The 13238-nt window shown below is 35.4% G+C and overlaps 1 protein-coding gene across 4 annotated transcripts in view; it reads right to left on the bottom strand.

Annotated features, from left to right (window-relative positions):
* LOC121672780 (cadherin-19-like) overlaps nucleotides 1-11990 on the bottom strand; it is a 114247-nt gene extending 102257 nt beyond the window's left edge. For 2 of the 4 annotated variants that reach the window (XM_042045620.1, XM_042045618.1), the window contains exon 1: nucleotides 11854-11989. The gene's annotated coding sequence lies outside the window, so the exon portion shown is untranslated. Of the gene's footprint in view, nucleotides 1-11853 lie in introns of all 4 variants that reach the window. The other 2 variants (XM_042045622.1, XM_042045624.1) reach the window with 2 other exon arrangements.
* Between the last annotated feature and the right edge of the window lie 1248 nt (nucleotides 11991-13238).

Raw genomic sequence — 13238 nt, 5'->3', positions numbered from 1 at the left:
AGCTGGAGAAAAGAGGGGAATGATTGAAGCAGGAAGAAGAGGGAGATACCTCAATCCCTTGAAGCAGCAATGTTGTCTCATTGAGCTACATCCAAAGAAGGGATGAAATCCTATTTTATGTTGCATGTATTTTCTCCTACTTTCAGTTTTAAATATGTGGTAATTTTGATTAAATTATCAGATAAGTAACACATCATAATTACTATGTAAGTTCCCATTTCCCAATTTTCAAAGCACTTATATACCAATAGAGTGAAGTCTGAATAGTGCTTATGCTTAGTCACTAATTCAAATCAGAAATTAAATATAAATAACTCCACTGCCTCCTGGAATGGATGGCATTTGCTAGTTTTCTTGAAAATGGAACTTTATTTTAGTTATGCTGCTGGGGTTACAGGAAGTACACTGCAGTAAAAGATTCCTAACTCAACAAGACTGACACAGAGAGAAGTCTGTATTAAACATAGTCATATACAAATAAAATATAAGAAATATTCTACTTTGCTCTGCCTAAACATGCTTCCATTCTCTGTGAGATTCATTTTGTTCATTTCTCTTCGGAATCTAAAACGTAAACTGTTAACATTTCCAAGTGCCTTTTTTGCTGCTGAAGTGTAAATTCAAGATTTAGCTTTCATTTAGATGTTAACTTCATTCATATTCAAAGCAGGAGACTTCTCCCTAGAGCTAACAAGCACCTTAGGTTCGTGTTAGCCTGCCAATGTTTTATGCTGGGTCCTTAATCAAGAGCTCAGTTGTTGTGTGCTGATATTGGGAACATTGAGCAGTGACTTTGCAAAGGAGTTTGCCTCAGTGTTGAAAAATGGAGTTAACATCAGTGTGAAAACAAACCAAGAGCTTGGATAAAGAACTGACCTTGAGATCACCCTAAACTCTACCAGGGCATCAGCAGGGCATTGCAATAGTCAAAAACCAGTAGAGAATCACCAAAATGCCTTAGTACAGAACGAAGTCTAACCCTGGAAGAAAATTATCTTTCCAAATGCCTTTCATTCTCAGTCTCTTCGATGATGTTCCCAAAGAATTTTAGTTCTGAAGATAAATTTCTTCATGGAAACTTGCCTCCCAGGAAAAGAGCTGCTACAGGTATCGCAGTGATTTTTGCAAGTGCTATGGAAGAGATACTGGACGTCAAAAGTGTAAGTATCTCTTGATTTGAGTTAGATAAGCATCAATGAACTACAGATTAAAATGTTTTCCCATATAGGAGCCAAGCGGAATTTTCAGTCAAACAAAATTAAGTTTTTGTGAAAAATTGCAAAAGCATTTCAAAAGACTAGGCTATGAGTTCTTATACTACATACAAGTGGTAAACTCTTGCCTGTTCTCTTCAGAAGTTGAGAGATAAAAATCTGTGTGTGATGGGAAAAAGATATCAAGCAGTTGAATGTTTATGGTACTTTTTCTGACTTATGTCATTAAAAAGGTAAATCTATGGGCATATAGCTAAGAAAATATGTCCTCCTTTAAAACATTATGCATATTTGGTTAAAACATAAAATTTATCTGCATAAATGGAGAACTTCCTTCAAATTTCAAGAGTTGAATCAAAAGCTCTTCAGTTTGTGAAAGAAATTGATAGGTGTTGGTGATAAATTTTGATTCTGAAGAATATTTTGTAGCATTAAGGATCTACGAGTAAATAGAAAATTAGAGCAGATCTTCTGTAAAAAAAATAATAAAGCCATAGAACAAGGTTCAAGGTTCAAAAATAGAGTTATAAATGAGTTCAAGAGATTCCTAGGGTATAATTGTTTCTCAACAAGGAAGAAATTGATGGATATGATGAAAAGGTGAGAAGTTGAATTGTGGGAATAAGATAAAGCTAGGGGAAAAAAATACACATGCTGAGTTGCTTGGGTGCTTTGTAGTTCAAAAGTGTTTCATGTTCACTAACCTCTGATAGAATTTTTTATCAGTTTGATTTGATTGTACTTCAGGGTGCACTGTGGCAGACTTTTGCCAGAGCTGCCCATTGCTTCAGCAAGAGCTGTTAGCTAGAAAGTGCTATGCTGTCTTTAATTATTTCTCTTCAAATATGAAGCTCTATTGTATGTATTGTGCATTATTTTTAAATAAGATTCAAGCCTTTGAGAAAGCCACATGTGGACAAGTTTGCTGAGGCAATCCTAGGTTTTTGTATGCTATTTTAGAGGACATGTTCTCTTTTTCTCTTTTACACGAAGATTAATGTGACTTGGTTGTCATTTTGTCAGTCAGACAGCCCAGGATTTTGCAATTGTTACATGTTTGTTCAAGTCGTATCATCAGCCTGGTAACCCATTTTCACCGTCTGAGTTGTGACAGCTACTGTTTGAAAACAAACTTGCTGGTTTGACCAAAGATTTGGTGACTTGGTCTGATAGTAATGAAAGAAAAATTGGTGACAAATCTTTCTTGCTGTCCATCAAGAATAGGTGAGTGGTGGAAGTGTACACATGATAGATTCTTTCTCTTCTCACTTGCTTTGCTTTTTGGAAGACAAATATGGTTCTTCTGACTTCTTTCAGTAGGGTCCAGTCCTCTAACCAGGTCCTCTTTACATTGATTGGAGCCAAGGAAAAGTTCAAAATGTGTATACCAAATTACAAATTTAGTAATCTTCAATTATAATGATGAAAAGCACAGGTTTGCTTTTGCTTTTTGAAATATTCTTTGTTTCCTAAGTTTACTTTCCTGTTGTTTTCATCTGGAACAGCAACAGATACATAAGAGTGTCACTTGTCTCTAATTATATAGACTGTATTGTCTGATTTCAATTGAGGTAAATTCTGTGAGGGTATTCATACATGCTTAAACTCAGAGACTTGTTCTTTTCAATTACAGAATTAAGAGAGGCCACAGCTAAAATCAGGAAAGAAATTTGGCAAAAGAGAAAAGGGAACATTGTTTCCCTCTGTCTCTAATCTTTCACTTGATTTTTTCTGCTTTATCTATATCCCTCTCCATGCTCTGTCATTATGTTACACAAAAAAAATGAATATCTGAACCTGGGAAAGTCAAAGCTTGGTTTTTGTTTGTTGCTTTGCTTATTTGTTTGAACACAAGCACCTTAGGATTTATTAATCATCCCACCCTTCTGAAGCTGTTCAGTCTGGTTATAATATGAACTTTCTTTTCTGAAAAGAACTTTTTTATGTATATTGTGAGCTCTCACTGGAAACAGAGAAGAAAACGCTCCTCTCAGGTTGGATTTGTATTCAGCCCATACTGAGCACTGTGGCTGTGATCCAGCAAAGCATTTAAGGTTAGTTTATCTTTAAGCATAATCCCATTGAAGTTAGCGGCATGATCCATGTACTTAAATTTAAACGCATAGTTGAGTGCTTTGCTGGATCACAGCCAGAGTACTCAGTACCTTACAGGATTGAACACTCTCTTTTCTTTGACACTGGCCTAAGGCAAGATATACAGACACGTGTGAATATATGTTCCTTATAGAATAGAGGTTAAACACAGCATTATTCTCAGATTCTTTCATATTCCATTCAATAGAAGATATTCTCCAGTTTCTTAAAACTCTTGCCAGTTGTATTGAAAGTGAAAACATTACAATTCCAAAAGAGTCTAACCTAGACTCTCACTTTCCTTTCTCTTTTTTGATCATGCTGAATTTTATAGCTCAGGAGATCCGGGTCAAGTTGGTGTTCTGAATGAAGGTAATTTGTTAACACACATTTAAATCCCTGCAATGTTCTGCTGACAAAGGCTAACTTAATACGCAACAGATTCAACACCTCTCCAGTGGTGGCATGCATTTTAAGTGAAAGTGCTTTTTACAGTTTGGAATAACTTGAGCCATTCAGGGTTGATTGGATGTCAAGTGCTTCAGGTACCTGAAGTTATACATTTCTGTACAAGTTTGTTTAAGGCTGGTTTGGATAGTAAGACCTACTGTCCCACTTGAAATGTGGGGATATCTTGAACATTTGTACATCAGAAAATATGCAATCCACTGTAGAAACAGTCTCCATCAGATTAAACCAACTATAATGCCTATAAATAAAATTATATTGTTACTGAAAATATTTTTTTTATTGGATGAATCACAGAATATTTAAAGGTGATATCAAATCCGACTAATGTGAATAAGTTTGGATGCAAACATGGATTCACTTGAAAGGTGTTTTTCTTTTCCTCCTTCCTAATATTTTCTTTTTTTCCCCTCTTAAGCACCCTTTTACAATTCAAAGTCCATATTCCTTATCTGAATATCAGCCAATCAGACTTTGTATCTGTACAGACTAATGATACATTCCAAGTATTATTCTCTTGATTATAAAGCCTGGTTTGATGGGATACAATTACTTTTCTGTTCTCAATGACCCATTGAATGATGACATTACTCAGAATTCCATTTAGATGATGCAAATGACCTAATCAACTTGTCTTCTGCCTTGGCAGTAACTGAACTCAAATGTCAAAGAAAACTTAGTAAACAAAATCTTCCTTTTATGTAACTGAAATTGTGCTATGGGAAGCTTATGGATATTAGTTATGAAATTGTCATATTTCTTTTATTTGCACGACATAGGTGTACACAACCATACACTGGGATCTCAGGAGTTTGCATTCTAAACAAGAAAGAAAAAATGTAGAACAAATAAGGAAGATTACATTATATTAGCTCTGCAACACAGCTATTTTGTTTCACTTTCCATAGCAAACTATGTCTTAATTCAAATTTTGTACAAAGTTTACAATGAAGCAAATATTTCTCCTCTGCTTTTTCAAGTGCTGATCATAGAGAAATCAAGAGTACTTGATCCATTACATTTAAAGCATTGGTGTGATAGATAATTTTCTCCTTTTTTTCTGGATACTAAGCATGCACACATTATCATCTGTAAGAAATGTTACAGATTTTTGATGAAAACATTCACCATTGGAGAGTCTGTGGCTCAATGATGCAGGGCTCTCTCTTTCATATCAGTGAAAATAAGGTTATTTTTACATAACCAGTGCCTTCCAACAGAAAAATTCTTATAGGCATCACATTATCAACTACCTCAAAATGTATGAATCTAACATGGAGATAGAATTTTCAAATTTGAATTTTTTCAACCACTTCAATGAACCACTTAGGGACTAGTGTGAAGGTCTGATTTCTAAGTTCACCACAGCACCACATTTCGGGATTTCTTCAAGAATTAAGATTGCAGCAATTAGAGGAACAAATAGTGAATATAGGTAACCCAAATAAAATTTAAAGTAGAACGATATTGACTTTTACTTTTTTACATCTCAGTTGTGATGTTCAAACTCGAGTTTTCATAGTTATAAATATCAAATAATAAATACTGAAGGGTTAACAGACTGATGAATAAGTTTGGTTTAATACCTATCTCAAAAAATTATATTAAAAGTATTTTCTATACTGTGGAATTAATCCATAATTTTAGAAGTTGTATACTAGCTTAAGCACTGTATTTATACCTTTGATCTGACATATCTTCCATTTACAGGTGTCAGTCCAGTTTATTAACTTCTACTTATGGTCAGCAGCCCAAAATGATAAACCAGATTTTATTTTTGTGCATAAGTATGCTTATAGATGCAAATACATATGAAAAAATATTTGTTATCTTTAGTATAGAAAGTCACCCAGAAACATTCTGAAAAATTCAAAGCATGATAAAATTTATTAAATACAATTAACTTAAAACACATTGTAAAATTTAAAGATTAACGTCAGCCTCACAATTGTTTATTTCGCATGTGGTCCTCAAACATTTTTCTTATTTCCTGCCTCCTTTTTTCTCTCAATATTATTTGAAACAGGAATAATTAAATTTAAGATCCCAGTGAGTCTACCACAACATTCATGGGAATCAGATAATAAACGTCCTATAACAGCCAAGCCAAGTCATCAACATTGTTTTACTGCAGCTTGATGTTTTTTGCCATAAAGATTACTGTGTTTCCCACACATAAAACTGTGTTGACTATCAGTCTTACATGTACCAAGCTTTTGCTTCACCTTTTTTTCCTTCTGTGGTACTCCTTGCCTTCAATTGAATATTCTATGATTCCTTGGTGTTACGATCTTTAAAAGAAGTGGTAAAATTTTCAAAGCCTTAAGCTCAAAAAGAAAAAATAAGCTAGTTTTTTGATATTTGCAGGAAATTATAGTTGGATTTTAGACAACTTTATTAATCATGGGTGGTTGGACTCCATCTTTTGGCTACTCATTTCATATTTGCAAATTAAAAGGACAGGACACTGAGTGTATAAAGAACCTCTTTTCCTTACTGAAACAGCCATACATAAGTATCCTCAAGACTATTCTTTTCCCTGGATTTGATACATAAGTGGCGTGTGACAAATTAAATCATGAGACAAGTTGTCCATCCGATGTAACAGAGACCACACAAACCAAGATCTCCTTTGGAACCCAGAATCCAAGAAAGGTCCCAGTCAGAGTCTGCATTATTCATTGTCATCTTGTCTGTCCTGGGTATTCCAAACCTTGACATCTCACCTTTTTTTTTTAACCTAGGGATTTTGCTTTTGTGTTTTCTGACAAACTTCCTGAATTTTATGACAAAAAACCCCCAAATCCTAGGTTGATTATATCTTTTTTGCTTGTAGCCTAATGAGAGATATGCTTATATAACATTGTTAGCTTAAAAATTTAAAAGAATTAAACAAGTTGGGAGGGGTAGATATATTTTTCTTTCCCCTACAACATCGCAAATCCAAATACTATTTTTGTGTGTGAGTAGGACTGAGGAAATTAAAGAATATATGCACCTACCTCCACATATACACACACATATAGACTGTTTAGAAAAAGCGAACAAAAAGTATGTTCCCTAAACATTATTTCATAGAGCACAATGAAAGTGTTGTATGTATTTCAATAAAGCAATACGTATCTCAATAAAGGAGATGTTTCAAGCAATTTGGCCTGCTATTTACCTGGGATAAGATGCTTGGTTCTATTACAACAAAATCTTTCAGGTCTTCTGTGCTTTTTTTTGTTGGATTCTTACATTTCTTCCACGAGTCTCTGAATTTAGAATGAACTAGCAAGGTCTGAATAAGTTACATACCAGGAAATGGAACATGCAAACTTTCTTTCCAAGAAGAAAACTACTTCTAATACAGAAATATGGTTTTACAGTAATATTCAGTTGATGACTGAAAGTTAACAGAGTTAAATATAGAAAATTGTTTCAGTTAAGATTTGTTGTCATTGGCTAAACAGTAAATCATCATTTTTAAATTTTTTTTAAATGTGGAAGGATATAATCACACAAGGCCTATTGTCAATGATTGTTTAAATAGCTTTGTCATTTCCCTGTTGCAGCACACAAGCAGGGTTATAGCTGTGGAAGAATTGAAGTGTAATATTGCACTGGAAATGTATTGGTGGACTTGAAGAAAAGTCCCGAATAGTTTTGTTTTGCTTTGTTTTTCCATTTGAGTATTTCTTTATTTTATATAGAACTTTACTTAAGAGAGTTGTCATTAATGCTTTAATCAAAATCAACAAGAACTTCTCTGTGCTTCTTGTTATCCTCCTCTGATATGGATGTACTCATTAACTTTTGTAAATGTAGCCAATTATACTAAAGAAATACCAGACTTCACTTTACTGACTTGTACTATCAGGAAGTGATCTTCAGTGTCCCAGATAGGTTACTGCACACTGGTATAACAACCACAGCCAAACTTAATGAAAGACAGTCTCAGCTGAGAGTATTCCTACTCTCTCATCTCACTTGGTTATCCTTAGTTATACTCAGATAAATATGTTGTGCAAGTATAAGATCTGATTTTTTAATAAATCATTTAAATAACTGTAAAATTTTACCTATAAAGTTGGTAAAAATGCATTTAATATTTAAATTATTGTGTACATTTGGCATACTTCAATATTCCTTTACAGCTGCACTAGTGTATTTATTCTGTATTTGCATATAAGAAAGTCTTGAAAAAATGGATTTATAATCAGGAAAAAAGTAAAACACAACAAGAAAACCAGTGCATATACAAATCCTCATAATGGGCTTTTTTTCAAGTACACTGAAGATAAAAGTAACAGATCTCCAATCTATTCTAATTCTTGGCATGAAGGCTTCTTTATTCATGGATCATTGACCTGACAGACTGAAAAGGCAATGACTTCTATTTCTTTTGGTGACTTACATCAGTCTATTGCAAGGAAAATAGACAAAGCATTCAGATTTGTGTGTACCGGCATCAGATTGAACTCTGCTAATGGCTGTGTTTGTCTTCTCTAGGAAGAGTGGGATTATATCCCATCCACTGTGTGCACTGTTGCTGGATGTGTTGTTCATAAATGCACTTGTAGAATCAGTTGTACAATTTTTAAGTACTGTAATATACTAAAGCTTCTAGGCAAATAAGCTTTACAGTGAGGCAACTAAGCCATCTTGTTCTTTAACAAATTGATAAAGGGGAATCTGGGTATTTCTTTACATTCCTGAAGAGGCACAAGGAATGAATATTTGTGGCTAGTATCTCACAAACAAGTGAATTGAGTCATCCGACCGAACACTAAGCATGGCTAGGCAGGTAGTGTGAAGAAAACCACTTTTTCAAAGGAAAATGCAACTCAGTTTGCTTCCATGGGAGGGATAACTCTGGGATGAGACTACAGAAGAGAACTATTAGACTGTGAAACATACATTTTCGTTGCTTATTCTGTTAGATTTGCAATTTCATAGCGTAGTCCATAGGAAAATATGACAACAACCTTCCCAACCCATGCTGTCTGCATACAAATACTCATCCTTCACAGCAGCCATAAAAGTTTCACTCATTTTTTATTTTTCTTTAGGATATCGTAATTACTGTGGTGAGGTGGACTTTGTACCACCATTGTAGAAGAGTTAAATGTATCCCAGACTTAAAAAAATCTCCAAACCACTATGCTCTGTGGCATGCAAGGATAAAAATATGATTCCACTGTAAGGAAGAGAAAGACCGGACATGGATACTGATTCCTCTTCCATGCTTCCTACATGTTCTTTTCCTGGGGAAAAGAGGAGTTTTTACTCCTTTCTTTTACATTTTAAAACATGACCCTTGCAGCAGGCCAGCTTAGGGGAAGTAATTGGACCCAGCCATGTCATGACCCAAACCCAGAATGCAAGGTCCCTTTGTTTAGTCAGCCTTACAGGTACTGAAGGGAGAGAAGGGAATGGGCAAACACCTGAGTCTCTTCTCAATCTCAGCATACATTAGAAGATCAAAAAGTGTCAATTATTATAAAACTAGTGTGACATTTTGCATAGAGGCCTATAATTATTGTTAGAAATGGAACAGAAAAATCACACTTCTATTTGTCTTCTCAGAACTGAAAGAGAATTCATTAATCATTCAGTACCATGATCTGCTGTTATATCACGCTTTTCACTGATCAAATGGATCTGTGATTAATTGGGTTAATTGATTTTGTTGCTTAAAGCTGAGCTACTTTGGCCATGGAATAATTTTAATCTCTAGAACTAATTCTCAGAGAATAAATAGGGCTAAAAGAAAATATTATCTTCTGATGATTAATATTGTTCTTCCAGTGACCAGCCAAATTACTTTCTGACCAGTTTGTACCTAGTTAATCTTGTTTTGAACTGAATATAGTGATAATGATCAAGGGAGGCATGACATGACTTGTAACATTTTCTGTGTTTATGTCATGAAGTTGAACTGAGAAATAAAGTCTATGAAAATAAATGGGAAAAATCTTTCTTAATATATTCACTTTTCTCATCCTAGCTGTAAACCATTAGAAATAGATATGTATTGTTTCCCTGGCCCATAAGACTTCTGAATGCAATGAAAATAGAAATGAAGCATAAAAGATAATAACTTGTTAATTGCCAGCATCTTTTATCTCATCAATTAATAATTAATTTTAAAATTTGTATATTTTTTCCCTAAAATGAAATAAATTCCAAAATGGAAGGTAATTTCCATCAAATAACTAAAACTTGGACAAGCAAATCAAATATAAAAATGTCAAAGTGTAATACTCTAATAAATTAAAAGCCTTTTTTCCCTTCCTGTGTAAGAAAAAGCAATTTGTGAATGCCACATTTCTTCACTTATTCATATTGCTTTTAACAATTTTTTTTAAAAATTAAAATTTCATTAGAACATTCCCCCATATCTGTTAGCAATTGCCTAAAGAGAAACAATTTTTTAAAAAAATATTTTAGCAATCAACAGCAAATTAAAACAAGCAATTTTTGAAGGTTTTGAAATCTGTGTGTTCTCATGGTTGCTGGATCATACCACTTCAAGTGGATCTACAATCATCTACACTGGGGTGAGTTTAAAATGTCCTCAGTGACTCCTGAATCAGTGTCAGTGAATCACACTTTAATACTCAGCACTGTCTGGTTCTGAACCTAAGAGCAGAGTGGATAAAAGTCTATGATTTCTTTTAAAAACTCTCCTATTATATTTGGAAGTAGATCAGAGCCGGGTATAACATATTGCAAATTCTTTGATTTCTGCTTTCAAATGCCAGTGTTTCTGAGAAAATTATGCCTATTCTATTAAGTATGTGCCACACTGTAGTCACCATAGACTGTAATTTTTATATTTCCCCATAAATAGGATCTGACATAATGCAGAGCCCAACCTGAAAGTGTTCTTTATCTTCCAGATCTTACACAAGCTACTGAGCTTATAGGTCAGGATTTGAAGATGGTTTCAAAACCAGATATTGAAGAATAGATAGAGCCAAGATTCATAATTGAAAGATAATGACTGAGGCATTCATCTGTGAAGTGTATGCATGTTTTCAATTAGCTCCAAATGTTCTTTACACAGTTTAATATATGAGACAGGTTGGACTGCTGTTGTGGTTTAACCCCAGCTAGGAACAAAGCCCCACACAGCCACTCACTCACTCCCCAGCGGGATTGGGGAGAGAACTGGAAGGGTGAAACCTGGAAAACTCATGAGTTGGGATAGAGATGTTTAATTGGGAAAGCAAAAGCCGAACACACAAGCATAGTAAAACAAGGAATTAATTCACTGCTTCCCATGGACAGGCAACTGTTCAGCCATCTCCAGGAGAGCATGGTCCCATCATATATGATGGTGATTTGGGAACAAACACCATCATTCCAAATGATGACACCTCACCTCCTTCCTTCTTATTCCCACATTCTATATACTGAGCGTGATGTCATATGGTCTGGAATATCCCTTTGGTCAGTTGGGGTCACCTGTCCCGGGGTCACCTGTGTCTCCTCCCAGCCTCCCACACACCCCCAACTTTCTCACCAGTGTGGCTGTCCAAAAAGCAGAAAGGGCTTCGGCTCTGTGTAATCCCTTCTCAGCAATAACAAAAACATCTCTGTATTATCAACCCCGTGCTTAGCACAAATCCAAAAAACAGACCCATATCAGCCACTGTAAAGAACAACTACTTTAGCCAAAACCGGGACATCTAGAAAACTGTACAACCTTTCAAACAATAGAGATGATCTTTCGGACAACTCAGACATTCTGAAATTGGGAGAAATACCATGAAAAATTAAAGTGAAAGGAGGAAAACTAGGAACCTGCTATCCATTATGAGGGAGTAACAGTAAGGCATATTGAATCACAGACCCCCTTTTAAGTGAGCACCTGCTTTCTCAGAAGAGTGGAACGCCTTTTCAAGACCACTTTACATGCCCTCGATCACCATCTATACCTATATAAACCCATCCTAGGCACAAAGAAATAAAGGTTTTGCTGCTCTCATGACCAAGATTCTGTCTTGAAACAGACCACGCAAGCAAATAAGACCCAAGTTTAAGAGAGAAGGAAGAGAGATGTGCAAAGGAAAAATAAATGCTGTACCTGCTCTCTTCATTTAATGAGTTGCCTCTTTCTGTGAAGGAATTCCTCCTAGATACCCTTTTCTCTGCTTGGCTGTGTCTCAGCATTCAATCATGTTGTACATCATTTATCAGTACCAGCTCTGGGAGATAACCAGCATCTGTGAGACGCGTGGTGTGTTTTGGATGAAAGCTCTCCCTGTTGCCTTTAACAATGCCAATTGTTCTACATCCCCAGTGTTCTGCACTTGTCTTTGGTGGTTAGAAACAGCATTCCCAGCTGCAGTGGGAAAGAGTTTTGAATAAATATTAGGCAGACAGCAAACATGCTATATATAAGTTTTGCATGAATGGTATTTTAAACTGTGAATAACATAGTAGGTTTTAAAATTTTTATGAGTGTCTAAATTAGGAGCCTACTTTCTTAATTGTCAGAAGGTTTCTAAGGAAAAAAACATTATTGTCCTATGATTTTTAGTCAATGAAAAGAGTCAGGCATTTCTCCTTCAAGATACTGAATTCAGACCTGAGATCTCAGACCCTGGAGGCTCTCACATTTTAGATACATGTCTGACAGCAGTTCTATCCACACTACACTTTGGTAGAAGCAATTTCTTCCTTCAAAAATATCTACATAGTTTTGTGTCACAATATGATAGCTCCTCTGGTACAAACCAGAAGGAACTTCCTAATGCATACAGAGGTCTGACTCATCTCTTGCCATGGTGTCCAAGCAAGCTGCCTGTGGCTGCTCTGATAGCAAGAAAAACAGCTGAGAGCTGTAAGAAGGACACTGCCTCAAGATCTCTGTGTTCCCTGTTTGGAAGTCACATGCATCCAAAGCTAAGAAGATGGAATAATTTCTCAATTTCCACTCTAACCTTAACATGGGGAGTTTCTGGAGGTATCCTCCAGATGGGAAATTACAAATGTACGTTTTGGCACACAGAGGTGTTATGTTCACCTTTACCTTTTCAATTGCAGTTGTGGGGGACAGACACCAACACCCAGTGGAGGGATCCCACAACTCCTCAAATATACATGCTTACACAAGTGATTTGTATAATAAGACTAAAGTATTATAATGAAAATCAAGCTAGGATGGTACCACAAAAAAATGTGCTGGAGCATCTAATTTAAGGGCTTACACTCTGAATTGTTTTTTGAGCAACTTGCATTTTCTCATTGACATTTTGGAGCTTATTATTAGCTTCATAGATGAGATGACAGGGACCTGACATACTGGTTGTCTCCACAGTTGCTCAAAGACATTTCCACTGTAGAAGAATCTGTCCAAAACCAGGCCTTTACTCTTTCTATTAATTTGAAAGTTTGAAAGTCGAGGACAAGACAATACCAATGGTTGCAAGTCCAAGGAAATTAGTCCTTTTTTTTAAAAATTCTGTT

Source organism: Corvus kubaryi, unplaced genomic scaffold, assembly GCF_017639235.1.
Source record: "Corvus kubaryi isolate FWS band 111438036 unplaced genomic scaffold, C.kubaryi_AGA036_p1.0 64957, whole genome shotgun sequence".
NCBI lineage: Eukaryota > Metazoa > Chordata > Aves > Passeriformes > Corvidae > Corvus > Corvus kubaryi.
The sequence above is the reverse complement of the archived record's forward strand: the minus strand, read 5'-3'. Positions and strand labels throughout refer to the sequence as shown.